Below are 20,671 nucleotides of genomic sequence, written 5' to 3'. Positions count from 1 at the left end.
AGACATACAAAACCCTAGAGACATACAAAACCCTAGAGACATACAACACCCTAGAGACATACAAAACCCTAGAGACATACAAAACCCTAGAGACATACAAAACCCTAGAGACATACAAAACCCTAGAGACATACAAAACCCTAGACATACAAAACCCTAGACATACAAAACCCTAGACATACAAAACCCTAGACATACAAAACCCTAGACATACAAAACCCTAGACATACAACACTAGAGTACCCACCCTAGTAAAAACAGAGATATCTAAGGTCATGGCGTGACACCTAGACTCTTCAAAACTTTTGTTAAGGTTTAACCCAGTTCTTTAAAGTGGAACTGACAGCATTTTAACTACTTTGCAGATATGAAACAAACAGATAATAATATCAGTAAAAAATATCAATGCTACAAAAGCAACTTTGTAAGAGGTTTTAAAAATAGGTTCTATTTGACTCTAAATTCCATGACGTGCAGTAAGGCATTGTTGGCAGAATAGATGGATGCAGTTCAATGCATGATTAATATAATTCACCAATACATTTCTTGGTAGTCCCAAAAATACTGCTATCAGATTGTAAATCACAGCTTGCCTTGTACGGTATTTCCTGGCTCCACACACTCAGGATGCACTGTTAAAGTTTCAATGACAAAGTATTTAGGGAAAAAAACAGATGAATGTAACTAAGGCTGGGAATGTCAATACAATCAAAAGCTATCTACTCCGATTTCAGAGCACTTTCGTCTGAGTGTGCCTGAGCGTAGAACACCTGATGAATTTACGAACCTACAACACCCTCCTTATATGACTGGTGTCAGTAAACATTGCAAAAAAAGTTATTCAATTGTTGACAGCAGCATAGTTAGTCACTAACGCCCTAGATTACATGTAAACAGCTTAACCAGCTCTGCTAGGGTGAGTAAAATGGCCAGAGGGAGGTGTTCTCATTTGTGTCTGGAAGTAGTTAGCAAGCTAGCCAAAATTAGTCTGTTAGCTTGGGTGCTTGACTGCCGTTGTGGGGAACGCTTGGATCAACTACTCCTCGGCCAAATCGTCCAGTATCAATAATGCAGTGTGTACTCTGAATTTACGAACAGACAATCTGACAACACTCTGAATTTAGGAACGACTCAGGGCGTATTTTGGCATCAATCAAATGTATTTTGGCATTGATCAAATGGACGGGCAGGCAGGGAAGTTCCCATTCAGTTGTCAAAATGTGGGTTGGGACAAGCATGCATTGGCAGGCAAGCTGCAGAAGGATGAACAGGCTACTATTCCACATCGTTTATCAGTGCAATTTTGACAGCCAACTAGATGAAAAAGTTTGAGAGGGTTTATCTAATTCCCTCATTAGATTTGTATCTCATCTCGCCCTGGCTAGCATTAGTTCACTCATTCACTCCAAGATCGCATAGCAGTTCAGACGTCTTTTGTCCTCGTCTTGTCGTGTCCTGTATATATATATATTTACAACTTTTTTCACATACATTTTATTTTTATTTTCCATCAACTCATCTTCTAAACACTCTCCTGCAACCAGCCTCACCAATTTATATTTATAAAAAAGTATTATTTACCTCAGATCTGTAATCCTCCAAGAAGCTAGCCAGAAACTCCAAGAAGCTAGCCAGAAACTAGCCAGAAGCTAGCCATGAGCTACCCCAGAAGCTAGCCAGGAGCTAGCCCAGAAGCTAATCCAGAAGCTAATCAGAAGCTAGTTAGCTTCTTTACTGGCAAATCGTTAGTATTCAGCTAACCACAGTTTGTGGTCATCAGCTATCCTTTAGCTCGAAAATCTATCGAAAATCTATCGCCAACATACCGGACCAATTTTTCTCTCCATGTCCCTGGATTTCAACTGCTCTCTGGACATTCATACCCGGATCTCACAGCTAGCTAGCTGCTATCCGTGTGACAGTCGGCTTTCGTCGATTCCGGAGCAAACATCGATTGTTCCGGTGCTAGCCAGCTCCGTCAATCACTCCTGAGTTCCATCATTCACTCCTGGGCTGCAGTCACCTATCCGGACCCGTTTTACTGCCTACGCAGAGCCTCACCGGGCCTTCACAACTGGACTGCCGACGTTATCTACCTGAAGGAGATCCGGCTGGCTCCTCTGTCGCGACGTTACCTGAACGCCCATCTGCGGCCCGCTAACCGTCAGCTGTCTTACCGGCTGCTATCTGAATAGACAATCGGACAATTTATTTATTTTTATTATTATTATGTTTTCTTCTCGGGCCTCTATAACTATATCTATTGTTCTTATTATTGTTGTTGTTGTGTGATTTGGATTAATCCCCTCAACCACACGGAACCCCACTAATCTACTGACCGAACGCAAGAGGTGGCTAACAACAGACCTCCATCCTATGCTAGCTTGCTACCGATGGCCTGGCTAGCTGTCTAAATCGCCGTGACCCTCAACCAACCTCTCCACTCACTGGACCCTTTTGATCACTCGACTAAGCATGCCTCTCCTTAATGTCAATATGTCTTGTCCATTGCTGTTCTGGTTAGTGTTTATTGGCTTATTTCACTGTAGAGCCTCTAGTCCTGCTCACTATACCTTATCCAACCTATTAGTTCCACCACCCACACATGCAATGACATCTCCTGGTTTCAATGATGTTTCTAGAGACAATATCTCTCTCTTCATCACTCAATACCTAGGTTTACCTCCACTGTATTCACATCCTACCTTACCTTTGTCTGTACATTATACCTTGATGCCATTTTATCGCCCCCAGAAACCTCCTTTTACTCTCTGTTCCAGACGTTCTAGACGACCAATTCTTATTGCTTTTAGCCGCACCCTTATTCTACTCCTCCTATGTTCCTCTGGCGATGTAGAGGTGAATCCAGGCCCTGCAGTGCCTAGCTCCACTCCTATTCCCCAGGCGCTCTCTTTTGACGACTTCTGTAACCGTAATAGCCTTGGTTTCATGCATGTTAACATTAGAAGCCTCCTCCCTAAGTTTGTTCTATTCACTGCTTTAGCACACTCTGCCAACCCGGATGTTCTAGCTGTGTCTGAATCCTGGCTTAGGAAGACCACCAAAAATTCAGACATTTTAATTCCAAACTACAACATTTTCAGACAAGATAGAACTGCCAAAGGGGGCGGTGTTGCAATCTACTGCAAAGATAGCCTGCAGAGTTCTGTCCTACTATCCAGGTCTGTACCCAAACGATTTGAACTTCTACTTTTAAAAATCCACCTCTCTAAAAACAAGTCTCTCACCGTCACCTGTGCTCTAGACACCATATGTGAACTGATTGCCCCCCATCTATCTTCAGAGCTTGTGCTGCTAGGCGACCTAAACTGGAACATGCTTAACACCCCAGCCATCCTACAATCTAAACTTGATGCCTTCAATCTCACACAAATTATCAATGAACCTACCCGGTACCTCCCCAAAGCCTTAAACACGGGCACCCTCATAGATATCATCATAACCAACTTCCCCTCTAAATACACCTCTGCTGTCTTCAACCAAGATCTCAGCGATCACTGCCTCATTGCCTGCATCCGTAATGGGTCAGCGGTCAAACGACCTCCTCTCATCACTGTAAAACGCTCCCTGAAACACTTCAGCGAGCAGGCCTTTCTAATCGACCTGGCCGGGGTATCCTGGAAGGATATTGACCTCATCCCGTCAGTAGAGGATGCCTGGATATTTTTAAAAAATGCCTTCCTAACCATCTTAAATAAACATGCCCCATTCAAGAAATTTAGAACCAGGAACAGATATAGCCCTTGGTTCTCCCCAGACCTGACTGCCCTTAACCAACACAAAAACATCCTATGGCGTTCTGCATTAGCATCGAACAGCCCCCGTGATATGCAGCTGTTCAGGGAAGCTAGAAACCATTATACACAGGCAGTTAGAAAAGCCAAGGCTAGCTTTTTCAAGCAGAAATTTGCTTCTTGCAACACTAACTCAAAAAAGTTCTGGTACACTGTAAAGTCCATGGAGAATAAGAACACCTCCTCCCAGCTGCCCACTGCACTGAAGATAGGAAACACTGCCACCACTGATAAATCCACCATAATTGAAAATTTCAATAAGCATTTTTCTACTGCTGGCCATGCTTTCCACCTGGCTACTCCTACCCCTGTCAACAGCACTGCACCCCCAACAGCAACTCGCCCAAGCCTTCCCCATTTCTCCTTCTCCCAAATCCATTCAGCTGATGTTCTGAAAGAGCTGCAAAATCTGGACCCCTACAAATCAGCCGGGCTAGACAATCTGGACCCTTTCTTTCTAAAATTATCTGCCGAAATTGTTGCCACCCCTATTACTAGCCTGTTCAACCTCTCTTTCGTGTCGTCTGAGATTCCCAAAGATTGGAAAGCAGCTGCGGTCATCCCCCTCTTCAAAGGGGGGGACACTCTTGACCCAAACTGCTACAGACCTATATATATCCTACCATGCCTTTCTAAGGTCTTCGAAAGCCAAGTCAACAAACAGATAACCGACCATTTCGAATCTCACTATACCTTCTCTGCTATGCAATCTGGTTTCAGAGCTGGTCATGGGTGCACCTCAGCCACGCTCAAGGACCTAAACGATATCTTAACCGCCATCGATAAGAAACATTACTATGCAGCCGTATTCATTGATCTGGCCAAGGCTTTCGACTCTGTCAATCACCACATCCTCATCGGCAGACTCAACAGCCTTGGTTTCTCAAATGATTGCCTCGCCTGGTTCACCAACTACTTCTCTGATAGAGTTCAGTGTGTCAAATCGGAGGGTCTGTTGTCCGGACCTCTGGCAGTCTCTATGGGGGTTCATTTCTTGGACCGACTCTCTTCTCTGTATACATCAATGAGGTCGCTCTTGCTGCTGGTGAGTCTCTGATCCACCTCTACGCAGACGACACCATTCTGTATACTTCCGGCCCTTCTTTGGACACTGTGTTAACAACCCTCCAGGCAAGCTTCAATGCCATACAACTCTCCTTCCGTGGCCTCCAATTGCTCTTAAATACAAGTAAAACTAAATGCATGCTCTTCAACCGATCGCTACCTGCACCTACCCGCCTGTCCAACATCACTACTCTGGACGGCTCTGACTTAGAATACGTGGAACTACAAATACTTAGGTGTCTGGTTAGACTGTAAACTCTCCTTCCAGACCCATATCAAACATCTCCAATCCAAAGTTAAATCTAGTTGGCTTCCTATTTCGCAACAAAGCATCCTTCACTCATGCTGCCAAACATACCCTTGTAAAACTGACCATCCTACCAATCCTCGACTTTGGCGATGTCATTTACAAAATAGCCTCCAATACCCTACTCAACAAATTGGATGCAGTCTATCACAGTGCAATCCGTTTTGTCACCAAAGCCCCATATACTACCCACCATTGCGACCTGTACGCTCTCGTTGGCTGGCCCTTGCTTCATACTCGTCGCCAAACCCACTGGCTCCATGTCATCTACAAGACCCTGCTAGGTAAAGTCCCCCCTTATCTCAGCTCGCTGGTCACCATAGCATCTCCCACCTGTAGCACACGCTCCAGCAGGTATATCTCTGGTATATCTCTTGAGGTATATCTCTTGTATATCTCTTGAGAGAATGCAAAGCTGTCATCAAGGCAAAGGTCCTACTACTTTGAAGAATCTCATATATAAAATATATTTTGATTTGTTTAACACTTTTGTTGACTACATGATTCCATGTGTGTTATTTCATAGTGTTGATGTCTTCACTATTATTCTACAATGTAGAAAATAGTACAAATTAAGAAAAACCCTTGAATGAGTAGTCCAAAATGCTGACCTGGTACTGTTTATAAACATTTTGGATTTGGCACATTTTTCAATATATTGTTGAACATAATATACTTAATGGGAATATCAAAGTTCCAGAGTGGGATATCTACTACTTTTAGAGTTATGATCCAATTTTGTATTTGTATTTTTATTTCACCTTTATTTAAACAGGTAGGCCAGTTTAGAACAAGTTCTCATTTACAACTGCGACCTGGCCAAGATAAAGCAAAGCAGTGCGACCCAAACAACACAGAGTTACACATGGGATAAACAAACGTACAGTCAAAACACAATAGAAAAGTCTCCTCCAAAGGACTATTCTATTTATTCCATTTTGTGAAAATATCCCAAAATCATGGGTTTCGTGAGGAATCACCCACATAAAGAGCTTATCCACCTCCATAAGCCCCCTGCTAGAGAAACAAGACGAGCAGAATTTAAAAATTTAAAAATTGAAATTTAACAAACTTGCGCCGTTCGGGTTCTCCTGTCTGTGAATACCACTCATAGAGCGCCACCCATTCATTTCCCCTGCAGTGGCAAGAGATGCCAGCAGTCCTAGTGGGAAATTCCAGACACAGCATGTTTTGAGAGAGAGCGAGAGAGCGAGCGAGAGAGTAAAGCTGCCCTGTTTCGAACTAATTTTACACTCAAGAGCCTCCTGCCTGAAAAAAACCTGCATTCAATTCATTACTCTACACAACATGCTTTATAGGGGGGGAACATATCCATGCGTTTCTGTTCTCTTTGATACACTATCAATCTCGGCTGATTGGATTCTATGGGGCAGGAATACATTATTGCTTCCCTAAAGGAAAGCAATACTATTAAGTGTAATTTAGTGCCGTCAATATCTCATCTGTATTTGTAGTGTAATGACTGGTTGTTGTTTGTATTGCATCTGCTGCTGCTGTAACCCCAGAGGCAGAACAAAGTCTTCTCCACACACAGGAAACGTTAACTCATTCTCAATGTGATTCAGCCAGTATTCTATGTCGAGGAAAGAGAGGCCTCAATTACCCAAACAGTGTGGTTGGAATGAGAGCCAAGTTTAACGAGCCCAGATAGCAATGCCATAACTGTCTGACTCTATCGTCTCAGATATTCAGATGTGTCACATTCGGTGGAGCGAAAGATCATGAAAAAGTTGCATTGGTCAGTGAAATATGAACCCAATTAAAGGAGGGGACTTTTGGGCTTCAGTATGACGCACATTCCTCTCTCTGCTGAATAGCAAAAAAAGAAGAATGGAGGAAAACAAGTCTTATTGGAACTGACAAAAATACTCCCTGCAAACCTCTGAAAGTTCACCTGTGTTGAAGACAAAATCTCTGAGCAGATGTAATCTCAGAGATTAAGTGCTTTTGAGTGAAAGCAAACGTCAGCGGCAGGGTTTGATTTCAGCCTCAGCCGGCTCGGTCCCCTGCACCAAAACTTGCTTTATGATTCATAAAGTCCAAGAGCAGACAGGAATCAGAGCATACTTCCTGTGCAGTGAGGTATTCATTGCGGGTGTAAATCAGTAGGACATTTCACACCCGTAAGTGCCCCTGAGCCTAGCTGAGGGGAGGAAAGCTAAGAAGGCTATTGTGATACAGGCAGGCGATTGGGTTCCTGTCTCTCTGGATACAGACTGATGTTTGGCTGTAACCCTCTGACTCCTCTGCCCTGTGTGTGGGAAGACTGGCAGGTGAAGATCACGCCCCCTCACCCTGGTAGAATGATAGTGGTGCTCATTGATCGGACTGAGACATCTCCTTCAGATTATTGGACAGAAAAGAGCTCCTCAAAAGAGATTGATGTTGTGCTTCCACTTAATAATGAAGTATGATAGATAATCCTATCCCCACTCAAGTGATCTGACAACACAGCAAAAGGCTATTAATTAGAGACCAGCCATCAGCTCTGTTCAAAATGCTGGTGTTACTCTGCAGTAGAGGGAAAGGAAGGAGCAGCAGTCCACTGTGGGAAAAGACAGCACATAAGAGAAAAATAGAGAGTGCAAGAAAGTAGACTGAATGATGTAAGATCTGAGCACGGAATGGAATACTGCAGGGTAAGATTAATTCCAAAGAGAGGCTGGGCTGCTCAGTGAGACAAGCCAGAGATATCTAAAAACAACTGCACTCATTCAAACTCCATCCCCAGCTATTAAAACAATGTCTGTTTCATTTCCTTCATCCCAATTACGCAGTGTTGTGCAGTGAGGGGAGGGTGAATAGTGCATCAGATAAGATGTCCAGTGAGGAATGCTGTGAGCGGCTGAGCGGAGAAGAGAAACTCTGCCAGCTGCATCTCTTCAATACAATATTATTGTGACTCGACAATGGGCCTAACACTGAGCCCTGAGGTGTCCCTCTAAATTGGCCTGTGAAGGAGATAAGGTGTCATAAACCATGGTTTGGGCTGCTCTGTGAGCAATCAGAAGACTGGACTGTATGTCTGCTGACAAGCCTTTGTGTTCTCGTTTTGAATAATGGTTCCTGTTTTGCATGAAGTTCTTGGAAATTATAATGAAAGGATAGTGTAGGAAGCCCCATCTGGTCAACACGGCCATCTTCAACAGCACGTTACAAAACCTCAGGGTGGAGTAATGACTGATTACATCAACGCTCAGTTCAGCATGGATCTCAGGAGTGGGATACATTCATGCTTTATGGTTGTTCCCCTCAGAAACACAAAGTCCTATTTCTGTAACGTTCCCAGAAAAGTGATCGTCTTGAATTGCTCCCAGTTGTCACGTTTGGCTGTATATATGGCAAGGGGAAATGGCAGGTGAGACCCGGGGTTCAATTACTGGATCTTAGCAACAGCTGCCACAATAACACCCTGACCCTAATCATATCCGGTTTAGGGACATTTTTCAGCAGCAGGAGAATGAATGTGGATGAATGTTTTTCTTCACACGACAACATATGTCACAGCGTGACAGATTGGGGGTCAAGAAGTTATTTGTCTCTCTTGCTGGAGCACTTTTGCACGTAAATGTTTCCCTGCAGCTCATACTACTCAAATCTGAAAAAGGACAGTCTATAAGATTACGTTTTTTCAGCAGGACAAAAATCGCAAGGTCAAGGCCATTTGATTCAATGTAAAGCCGTTTGTGTTTAGATATCGTGTTGGATAACATTTGTATAACACCTGTATTGTACAATATTTACACATTATTCTTTAAAAAAAATCTTCAAGTTCTGTCATGTTGTTTGTGGATTATTACAGCCATTTTAAAGTCTTGCCATCAATTCTCAAGCTGATTTTAAGTCAAAAGCCATGACATTCAATGTCGTCTTGAAAATGCAACTCCAGTCTACATTTGGCCTTGTGTTTTAGGTTATTGTCCTGCTGAAAGGTGAATTCGTTTCCCAGTGAATGTTGGAAAGCAGACAAAACTAGGTTTTTCTCTAGGACTTTGCCTGTGCTTAGCTCTATAAAAAAAATTATATCCTGAAAAACTCCCCAGTCCTTAACGATTACAAGCATGACCATAACATAATGTATGTAATATATATATATTCTGTACAGGCTTCCTTCTTTTCACTCTGTCAATTAGGTTAGTATTGTGGAGTAATAACTACAGTGTTGTTGATCCATCCTCAGTTTTTCTTGTATCACAGCCATTAAACTCTAACTGTTTTAAAGTCACCATTGGTGCCATGGTTTCCTTCTTATATATATTTTTTGCTCGGAAAACTTGGGGGGCCAAATAAAATCACACGAGGGCCAAATTGGGGAGCCCTGGTCTAAGTTCTCAGCAAAAGGTTCATTCTACTAGAATTATTCCATTCAAATGGCCAGCTGCAAATATATTTAATATTTCCCATACTTTGCACTGTTTACTCAAACCGTAATCACAGACTCCCATTGAGAATAGACCCTATGCATAGACACTAATCCAAATACCTCCATAATGTACACTTGGAAATGTCCTTGTTTTTGAAAGAAAAGCACATTTTTGTCCATTAAAATAACATCAAATTGATCAGAAACACAGTCTAGACATTGTTAATGTTGTAAATGACCATTGTAGCTGGAAACGGCAGATTTGTAATGGAATATCTACATAGGCGTACAGAGGCCCATTATAAGCAACCATCCCTCCTGTGTTCCAATGGCACGTTGTGTTAGCTAATCCAAGTTTATCATTTTAAAAGGCTAATTGATCATTAGAAAACCCTTTTGCAATTATGTTAGCACAGCTGAAAACTGTTGTGCTGATTAAAGAAGCAATAAAAAAAACTGGCCAGACTAGTTGAGTATCTGGAGCATCAGGGCTCCCGAGTGGCGCAGCGGTCTAAGGCACTGCATTCCATGGTTTGAATCCAGGGTGCATCACATCACAATTGTCAAAGACTCCAGTCACCCAAGGTATAGACTGTTCTCGTACGGCAAGCGGTACTGGAGCGCCAAGTCTAGGACCAAAAGGCTGCTCAACATTTTCTACCCCCAAGCCATTAGATTGCTGAACAATTCATAAAAATTGCCACCGGACAATTTACATTGACACCCCCCCCCCCCCCCTAGCCTGTACCCCTGCACACTGACTCGGTACCGGTGCCCCTGTATATAGCCTCGTCATTCTTATTGTGTTACTTTTTATTATTACTTTTTATTTTAGCCTACTTGGTAAATATTTTATTCTTCTTGAACTGCACTGTTGGTTAAGGGCTTGCAAGTAAGCATTACATGGTAAAGTCTACACTTGTTGTATTCGAAGTATGTGGCAAATAAAGTTTGATTGGATTTGAACACAGGAGTGATGGTTGCTGATAATGGGCCTCTGTACGCATATGCAGATGTTCCATAAAAAATCCGGGGGGGGGGGGGGGGGGGTTCCTATCTAGTTTGTTTAGTCCTATGTTGTCCTGGTATGGTTCCCAATCAGAGGCAGCTGTTTATCGTTGTCTCTGATTGGGGATCATATTTAGGCAGCCATTTCCCCACTGTGTTTTGTGGGATCTTGTTTTTGTGCTGTTGCCTTTGAGCACTTCATTTACATCACGTTTCGTTGTTTCTTTATTTTGTCTTGTTCAAAGTTCCACTTCAATAAATATGTGGAACCCAGATCACGCTGCGCTTTGGAGTATGCTTCCAACGCTGATCGTGACAGCCGTTTCCAGCTACAATAGTGATTTACAACATTAACAATGTCTAGGCTGTATTTCTGATCAATTTGATGTTATTTTTAATGGACAAAAATGTGCTTTTCTTTCAAAAACAAGGACATTTCTAAGTGACCCCAAACTTTTGAACGGTATCGACTGTTATCTCACATCACTCTAGCTAGGTGCAGGTTCAAACCTATTGTTTGTTGCTGGAAACGCCAACCCCCTTGTCTGTGTTTGTTCAGCTGTAGTGGATCAATTTTAAAACTCCATCTCAGCCAGTTTCAAACACACGTTTCAGTGAGCATCGGATTAAGGAACTGATTTAAATCAAAAAGAGTTTAGAGGCCTTGTCTGGCCGCTCCACTGCACAGGCCTGCCGGTCTGGCATGTGTGTCTGCTGCTGCACCAGTCAGTCAACCCAGGTCTGGTCTGCAGGGATTAATGGAGACTGGGCTGGCTGAGCTCACTGACTCTCTAATGACGTCTCCAATATCAGCCTGCCCACCGCTCATTTGGGAAATGCTGAGCTATAACGGGCCGTTGTAAACATTGGGTTGGTTTCAATGCGTGCGTTTGTAGAACATACTGCAAGTGGCTCGTGTCATATGAGTTGATGGATGTTGTGCATAGTCTGTGAGTGGCACGGTTACATACTTCAACTGCAGCGATCAATCTGATTGGCTCCGTGGGAGTGTAGTGTTCGGCAGGTACTGGAAACCGACAGAAGCAGCCATATCATACACATAGTCAACGCTCGGGGGGGGGTCAGATGTCATGGCTGAGTACCACGCAGTCCAGGAAGAGTATGGCGGACAAGGAAACATTAAGGTTGACTTTTATTAGACATTGGTTTGTCTACCTTGACGCTTGAGATACGGAATCCAGGTTTGACGTTTATGGTTTTCTGCTGGGGAGGATGGCTGTATATTTTGTTTAGCTCTAGGGATTGGAATTGACTAGGGATCCGAATAAGACGTTTACACTAAGGGCAAGGTTTTTCATAAAGAGTCAAATATAGGGCAATGGGACACTGGCAAAGTTTCCTTCAGTCTAGAGAGGTTAAAAAGAGGCCAACTGTCCATGTCACATGTTGAACCACAATAGAGGAAAGAATGGATCTCGACTTCATTAGTTACAGTAGTAGGACAACTCATGCCCATCCAAACAATGTTTGTCTTTATAAAATGGCAGAGAGAACACCGTTCAATGTTATGGCCATTTAGAGACGACTGCAGTGGAAAGCAAAAAGACAGATACACAACCAGAGGAGCACAAACGCCATCCTCATTCAACCGTAATCCAATTGTCGTACCGTACCTCATTTTTCAGATGGCTGCCGTTAGACAGCAGAGGTTTGAAACTGTAATAAAGCCCCATTTCAATAGAGAAAAACACCCACCCAGACCACGATGCTAGCATGTACATTTTCCCCTTTGGATGAGATGGGGGAGTGTGGAGCATGTCAATGTGGTTGGGAAGTAGGAGGCTGATGAGCCTTCACACGAACCTTCACATTCTCCCTCTCTACCACACTGACACATTCAGGTGGCAGGGAGGGGATTATTTTCACCTCACTTTAAGTGGAGGTAACTGGCACATACCCACAAAAAAAAAAAACTTGTCTTGTAATGCATATATGCCAGAGCCAGACACTCAACAATAGAGAGCAGGTATGAGGAGCCAGGCAGGTCTGGGGTAATGAGCCATCAGCAGCACACTGCTCTCTGTCTCCTGTCAGGTTTCAAAGACCCCCCCCCCCCCCCCCGCTATGATCAGTATTTCCTGAAGAGCGCCAGGAACCAGCAGGCCCAGCAGGAGAGGGCCAGAGGTGGGAAGCAACCTGAACATCATGTAATGAGGAGGAGAGACACTGATGACCTTGTTCAAATAAACATGCTCCCCTCCCCTTCCTTCCTCTCAGATGTGCACTAGCCCTTATTGCTCTCAGATGGTCTGCGATTGAGTGGTTGCCCAGCATCAAAAGGGTTATCAAATTAAATAAAATGGTATTTGTCACACGCTTCGTTGTCAAGGTTGTGTGCTACTGGTACGAAGTCAGGTGCAGGAAAGCAGTGAGTTGTGATCAGGCGCACTTTTATTTGGAAAACACACAAAAGACAGACGCAACTGCGCCCAAAATCCTCCAGCCACAGGTAAAAGTCAATCAGCTCGAAAATACACAAATGTATGACAAATACATACAACAGGTCAAAATATGATACCCGGGGGAAAAACCAGTCTGGCGCATAACACTAAACACGTAACAAAACAATTTCACACAAAGACATGGGGGGAGGACAGTGGAATAAATACAGGCAGTGTGATTAGGGAATGTAAACCAGGTGTGCAGGGAACAAGACAAAACAAATGGAACAATGAGAAAATTGAACGGCGATGGCGAGAAAGACGGCGACGGCGACCGCCGAACGCCGCCCGAACAAGGAGAGGAGCCGACTTCGGTAGAAGTCGTGACATTCGTAAACAACAGGTGTGGACTAACAGTGAAATGCTTACTTACGGGTACCTCCCAATAATGCAGAGAGAAACATATAGAAAAAATAATAACAACAAATAAATACACAACAAGTAATGATAACTTGACTGTATACACGGGGTACCAGTACTGAGTTGATGTGCAGGGGTACAAGGTAATTGAGGAAGCTATGTACATATAGGTAGAGGTAAAGTGACTAGGCAACAGGATAGACACTAAACAGCAGCAGCAGCGTATGTGATGAGTCCAGAGTTAATGCAAAGAGGGTCAATGCAGATAGTCCAGGTAGCTATTTGGTTAACTATTCAGTAGTCTTATGGCTTGGCGGTAAAAGCTGTTCAAGTGTCCTGTTGGTTCTAGACTTGGTGCATTGGTGCCACTCTGACACCGCCTGGTATAGAGGTCTTCTATGGCAGGGAGCTTGGCCCTCTGTTGCGCCTTGCGGTCGGATGCCAAGCAGTTGCCATACCAAGCGGTGATGCAGCCACGTAAAGGTGCTCTCAATGGTGCAACTGTATAACTTTTTGAGGATCTGAGGGCCCATGCCAAATCTTTTCAGCCTCGTGAGGGGGAAGAGGCTTTGTCGTGCCTTCTTCGAGACTGTGTTGGTGTGTGTAGACTAGAGGTCGACCGATTATGATTTTTCAACGCCGATACCAATACCGATTATTGGAGGACCAAAAAAGCTGATGCCGATTAATGGGCAGATTTTTAAAATGTATTTGTAATAATGACAATTATATTATATCAATAAAATCAATTTAGCCACAAATAATTAATGAAACATGTTCAATTGGGTTTAAATAATGCAAAAACAAAGTGTTTGAGAAGAAAGTAAAAGTGCAATACGTGCCATGTAAAAAAGCTAACGTTTAAGTTTCTTGCTCAGAACATGAGAACATATGAAAGCTGGTGGTTCCTTTTAACATGAGTCTTTAATATTCCCAGGTAAGAAGTTTTAGGTTGTAGTTATTATGCTTAAAGCATTGCGAAGAGCTGCTGGCAAACGCACAAAAGTGCTGTTTGAATGAATGCTTACGAGCCTGCTGCTGCCTACCACCGCTCAGTCAGACTGCTCTATCAAATATCAAATCATAGACTTAATTATAACATAATAACACACAGAAATATGAGCCTTAGGTCATTAATATGGTCAAATCCGGAAAACTATCATTTAAAAAATAAAACGTTTATTCTTTCAGTGAAATACAGAACCGTTCTGTATTTTATCTAACGGGTGGCATCCATATGTCTAAATATTCCTGTTACATTGCACAACCTTCAATGTTATGTCATAATTATGTAAAATTCGGACAAATTAGTTCGCAACGAGCCAGGCGGCCCAAACTGTTGCACATACTCTGACTCTGCGTGCAAAGAACGCAAGAGAAGTGACACAATTTCCCTAGTTAAAATAAATTTGTGTTAGCAGGCAATATTAACTAAATATGCAGATTTAAAAATATATACTTGTGTATTGATTTTAAGAAACGTGTTGATGTTTATGGTTAGGTACACATTGGTGCAACGACAGTGATTTTTCACGAATGCGCTTGTTAAATCACCCGTTTGGCGAAGTAGGCTATGACTCAATGATAAATTAACAGGCACTGCATCGATTATATGCAATGCAGGACCAGCTAGATAAACTAGTAATATCATCAACCATGTGTAGTTAACTAGTGATTATGTGAAGACTGAATGTTTTTTATAAGATACATTTAATGCTAGCTAGCACTTTACCATGGCTCCTTGCTACACTCGCATCACAGGTAGTCAGCCTGCCACGCAGTCTCCTCGTGGAGTGCAATGTAATTGGCCATGATCGGTGTCCAAAAATGCAGATTACCGATTGTTATGAAAACTTGAAATCAGCCCTAATTAATCGGCCATTTCGATTAATCGGTCGACCTCTAGTGTAGACCATGTTAATTCCTTAGTGATGTGGACACAGAGGAACTTGAAGCTCTCGACTCGCTCCGCTACACCGCTGTCGATCTGAATGGTCAGTATGGATGGTTAGCCCATACCAGCAGCACAGAAAGGCTCTTATTGCAGTTCCTCTCCAAAGTGGATCTGTATTGCAGTTACAGGCAGGTTGGTGCCAAAGAGAGCACTATAAACCCTGCGGCTTGTGTAAAACAGCCTTAGGCTCGTCTCCGCCTCTGTAGGCAGAAAATGGAACATTGCTCCATTTTAATCAGCAGCCTGTACAGTAACAGGGAGGATCCTGCCATTTCACATCATCTTTTCTCAATCTCTCATTGTCTGCCCGAGGTCGTTCCTGCCAGGCATCATGCTGCAGAGGCTAATGCTAAACTGTCTTGGGTTTCTCCTGCAGCCTCAGGGCGAAACTCATCACCGGAGCCATTTTCAAGGAATGACAGTGAATGACATTTCCAGTCATTAGGCTTGCCATAAATGAGCACACAAGGAGGCCATGCTTTTAGAGAAAGACGTAGGTCACACACAATCTCCACACACGCGTCATTATATCCACAGAGTTTATGCTAGGCAGCGTATGCATTATACATCAACTAAGCATCAATCAACTGTCTTTCACCAGTCATTCTCCTTCGTTTCCAAACACTTTGCCATTCAAAGGCGAAGGCGAGCGTTTTGTATGTTGTTTCTACTTCACGCCACAGTCCCTCTCCTTAACAGCTCTGGCGTTTAGAGGTAATAACACAGGACAGTTGGGAGGAAGCCATGGGCATATCCTCCCCCTGCATTTCACACCTCCAAAACCCAACATTTCACAGAGAGGATGAGAGGAAGGACAATTCAATTTCACAATTACGGGTATATCTAGATACGTAATCAAAATGCAACACAAACCATTAGGGCAGGAGAAGGCAAGGTATTGTGCATGGGGTAGTGATTAAACTCTCTCTCTCTCTCTCTCTGGTGCTGCAGTTAAGAGTTGTAAAACAAAAAAATATCTAATCTTCGGGTGCATTCTCTCAGAGTTAACATGGCCTATATTTCTGGATAATCGACTTAAAATGAGAAACGTCATCCATCGTTTCCACCGCAATAACAATGAGCTGTTCCTTCTATTAAACAAAAACAACATGCAGCTGAAGTCCATGAATCAAATCAACACACAGCAATTATTAACAAAGAAACGTCTTGTCTGTGAGTTTTTCTCAAATGTAGTTTACGAACATTCAATCAGGAAGACTGGTCTGAATGTTCATTTAACTTAATCCAGTAAGTATATCATCATTCACTTCGTTTCCTGTTCTACGGACGTAGTGGGAATTAATACAAAACGTAACATCGTCAACATTGTTTCTTCTCCTCTTTCCTATTAGCCTTACGCGGAATGTCATTCACCTTCTTACCTTATAGTCTATAAGCACAATTATGCGCATTTCACGCGCTTGCTGTTTAACCTATGGGCTCACTCTTGCAATTATCACCTTCCTCTCTCTCAACCAATGGGCGTAAATCAGGGGGTTTGATGCGCATAGGGCTACCTGCCATCACATCATCTGGCTCAGGCCATTCCCCAAACTAAACGCAACATGTAAAGTGTTGGTCCCATGTTTCATGAGCTGAAATAAAAGATCCTAGAAATGTTCCATACGCATAAAAAGCTTATTTCTCTCAAATTCTGTGCACAACTTTGTTTACATCCCTGTTAGTGATCATTTCTCCTTTGCCAAGATAATACTACAGATCTACCTAACAGGTGTGGCATATCAAGAAGCTGATTAAACAACATGATCATTACATAGGTGCACCTTGTGCAGAGGACAATAAAAAGCCACTGTAAAATGTGCAGTTTTGTCACACAACACAACGCCACAGATGTCTCAAGTTTTGAGGGAGCGTGCAATTGGCATGCTGACTGCAGGAATGTCCACCAGAGCTGTTGCCAGATAATTTCATGTTAATTGCTCTACCATAAGCCAGGCTCCAACATTGTTTTAGAGAATTTGGAAGTACGTCCAACCGGCCTCACAAATGCTGACCACATGTAACCCCGCCATCCCAGGACCTCCAATTCCAGCTTCTTCACCTGCGGGATCGTCTGAGAGGGGAGAGGGTGGTACTGGGGAGCATTTCTGTCTGTAATAAAGCCCTTTTGTGGGGAAAAACTCAATCTGATTGGCTTGGCCTGGCTCCTAAGTGGGTAGGCCTATGCCCTCCCAGGCCCACCCATGGCTGCACCCCTGCCCAGTCATGTGAAATCCATATATCCATTAATTTATTTAAATGAACTGATTTCCTTATATGAACTGTAACTCTGTAAAATCTTTGAAATTGTTGTTCAGTATATTTAATAAAATGTCATATTGCACTCAGTGTCACAACCTCCGCCGAAATCGGCTCCTCTCCTTGTTCGGGCAGTGTTCGTTCTGTGGTCGACATCACCGGTCTTCTAGCCATCGCCGTTCCACTGTTCATTGTTCCATTTGTCTTGTCTTGTTTCCCCGCACACCTGGTTTACATTCTCTAATCACACTACATATGTATTCCCTCTGTTCCCCCCATGTCTTTGTGTGGAATTGTTTGTTTTGTTACATGTTCAGTGTGTTGCATCAGGCTGGTTATTTCCCCCCTGGGTATTCTTGTGTAACCCATCGGAGGTTGGATTATTACGTTGTTTTTTGTGACTGTTTTTTGCGCAGTTCTCTTTTGCATTTTGGCTGGAGGTTTGACGTAGTTGCGTCCGTTCGTTGTGCTCCTGCCCAATAAAGAGTCCGCCTGCTCACAACTCTCAGCTCTCCTGCACCTGACTTCAAACACCAGTAGCGCATACGCTGACACTCAGTCTTTTTTGTACTCGATTGAACTGCAGAGTGCAAAATAGAGCAGGGTTGGAATGAAAACTAGACTAAAATGTGTCGATTCTGAGGAGAATCTGAAAAATCTGACATTTTTCTCTCTTTTCTCATGTCCTCTTTTCATACCAATTGTATGATAATATTCCTCAAATGAACACCAGCCTTTCAGTAACTGTGACAACACCTCTCTCGGACTCAGTCGCTCTCACATCAAATGCCGTCGCATTAAAAAAACATCAATACATGACTCATTTCACCAACAGAGGGAACCAATTCCATTAGCCCCAGCCCTGTTCCGTTCCCTGTGCCGCTGTCCTCCTGCATGGCTTCAAGTGGCATGAGAGAGAAAGTGCCTTCTGAAGGCTGAGTCAGCAGCAGTAAAGAGCAATGACTTGACAGCACCAGCTAGGTCCCTGGCCGGAGCTGAGAAACACCCCATGGGACAATGGACTTGCGGCCTGAGGGGAACTTCCATAGAGCAGCCACAAACACTTTGCCCGGGGTCGTGTTTCTGTTGTCTTAACATCTAGAGTGTAGTGTAGTGTAGTGCTTGCGTTTGCTACTTTCACACCTTGGCAATCAACCTTCATATTTATAACCTCCGTGATATCGTGGGCCAGACAGAGTAGTGATCCACTGAGCACTGAGCCGACATCCACCGCGGATGAAGGGGAAATGGATCTAGACACAACAAGAAGGTAGAGACTGAAATAGTAGAGAGTGAAATAGTCTTCCCTCCCCTTGTGCTGAACCCAACACTTGTAATGACAGAAGAACACGTGAGTGTGTTTTTCACACACACACAGACCAAGCAGAGTCTGTCGTTTTTACCTTGAGGAGAGGGCGACCATGTTTCTCCGTTTGAGAAAACAGAGGTGTTCCTGTTTTTCTTTGCCTTTCAAATGCTAACCCCTCGTGGCTGCCTTCCTCACAGTGAAGACGTTGGTCGGTGTGCGCAGAGAAAGAAAACATTTCTTTCTCCTATTATTTCATATTTCAGATCACTGGGCACCTGGAACGTAGAGGGTGTGAAGATATCCCTGCCTGGTATACTAAAACAGAGACCTGGGGAATGGGGATATTAAACTCAATCTGACCTGATTGGAGCTGCTAATACCTTCCTGGGTCTCAACGTGTGCTCAGTGAGGCTCAGCTGTGTTGCCAGCAGTAATTCCCCATATTAGCTAGCTAATCCCACACATGAGCCGGGAATTAAATGGCATTTGATTCTAATGTGTTCAGCTCAGATCCAAGTAATTGAATACGAGGGAAAAAAACATACTACACCTCCAGAAGACAATAGGCACAACAACCACTGTAGAAATGTAAGAGGGCAAAAGAACCAGTGCATCAAAAGCCAGCGGGTCAGCCGCTAAGACAACGAATTGCTGTTTTCCTACCAAGGGGAGTAAAAGCACTTGCTAGACAAGTTAGCTAGACGATCGGCACATGTTTCCCATAGGTAATGCCATAACCAATATTTTCTTGGGTTTATTTGAATTCCAGTCAATTGTATCAGTTTTCTCAGACGGAGCAGCTGGGGTTGTCCTTGCATGTGCAGGGCTGAAGTGGATGCGGAGGAAGGGAGTGGGCCTCCAGACCAGATGACTAGAGAGGACATGTGCATACACGAACTAGACATCAGCTGCTGCTGGACCCTTAACAGAGACATGACAAACAGGTACTCACTGGTGCCAAATGGTCTACCAACTGCCAACAGTTTGTCCTATAAACAGCTCACAGGATGACTGCTTCTGATGCACTAAGTTTTCTGTCTGCTTTATGATTGAAATAAATACATTCAAGTCCTGTTAATAATGAATCTAGCTTTCATCATAACACTGTTTGTCCATCTGTTTTAATAGCATTGTAGCATAGCATGATTAGATTCACATGTGCTGCTATCGCTATCAATATTTCAAACCAAGGCTGTTAGTCCTGCTATGACTGTTCAGAAGCAGAGTTAATTATGTTGATTTCCCACGTACTCTGCACTAGAGGTCGACCGATTAATCAGAATGGTCGATCAATTAGGGCCGATTTCAAGTTTTCATAACAATCGGAAATCGGTATTTTTGGGCACTGATTTGCCGATTTATTATTTTATTATTATTATATTATTATTATTATTATTAATAATTTGTTAACTACACATGGTTGATGATATTACTAGATATTATCTAGCGTGTCCTGTGTTGCATATAATCTGACTGAGCATACAAGTACCTGACTGAGCGGTGGTAGGCAGGAGCAGTTGCGTAAACATTCATTCAAACAGCACTTTTGTGCATTTTGCCAGCAGCTCTTCGTTGTGCATCAAGCATTGTGCTGTTTACGACTTCAAGCCTATCAACTCCCGAGATGAGGCTGGTGTAACCGAAGTGAAATGGCTAGCTAGTTAGCGTGCGCTAATAGCGTTTCAAACATCACTCGCTCTGAGCCTTCTAGTAGTTGTTCCCCTTGCTCTGCATGGGTAACGCTGCTT

The 20,671-nt window shown here is 43.3% G+C and overlaps 1 protein-coding gene across 5 annotated transcripts in view; it reads right to left on the bottom strand.

Moving 5' to 3' along the window:
- kalrna (kalirin RhoGEF kinase a) overlaps positions 1–20,671 on the bottom strand; it is a 285,635-nt gene that overhangs the window by 244,766 nt on the left and 20,198 nt on the right. The gene's annotated exons all lie outside the window — the stretch shown is intronic.

This window comes from Oncorhynchus mykiss, chromosome 22 (genome assembly GCF_057628025.1).
Source record: "Oncorhynchus mykiss isolate SJ-2025 chromosome 22, ASM5762802v1, whole genome shotgun sequence".
NCBI classification, from domain to species: Eukaryota; Metazoa; Chordata; class Actinopteri; order Salmoniformes; family Salmonidae; genus Oncorhynchus; species Oncorhynchus mykiss.
Note: the sequence above shows the minus strand (reverse complement) of the source record. Positions and strands in the feature narration are given on the sequence as shown.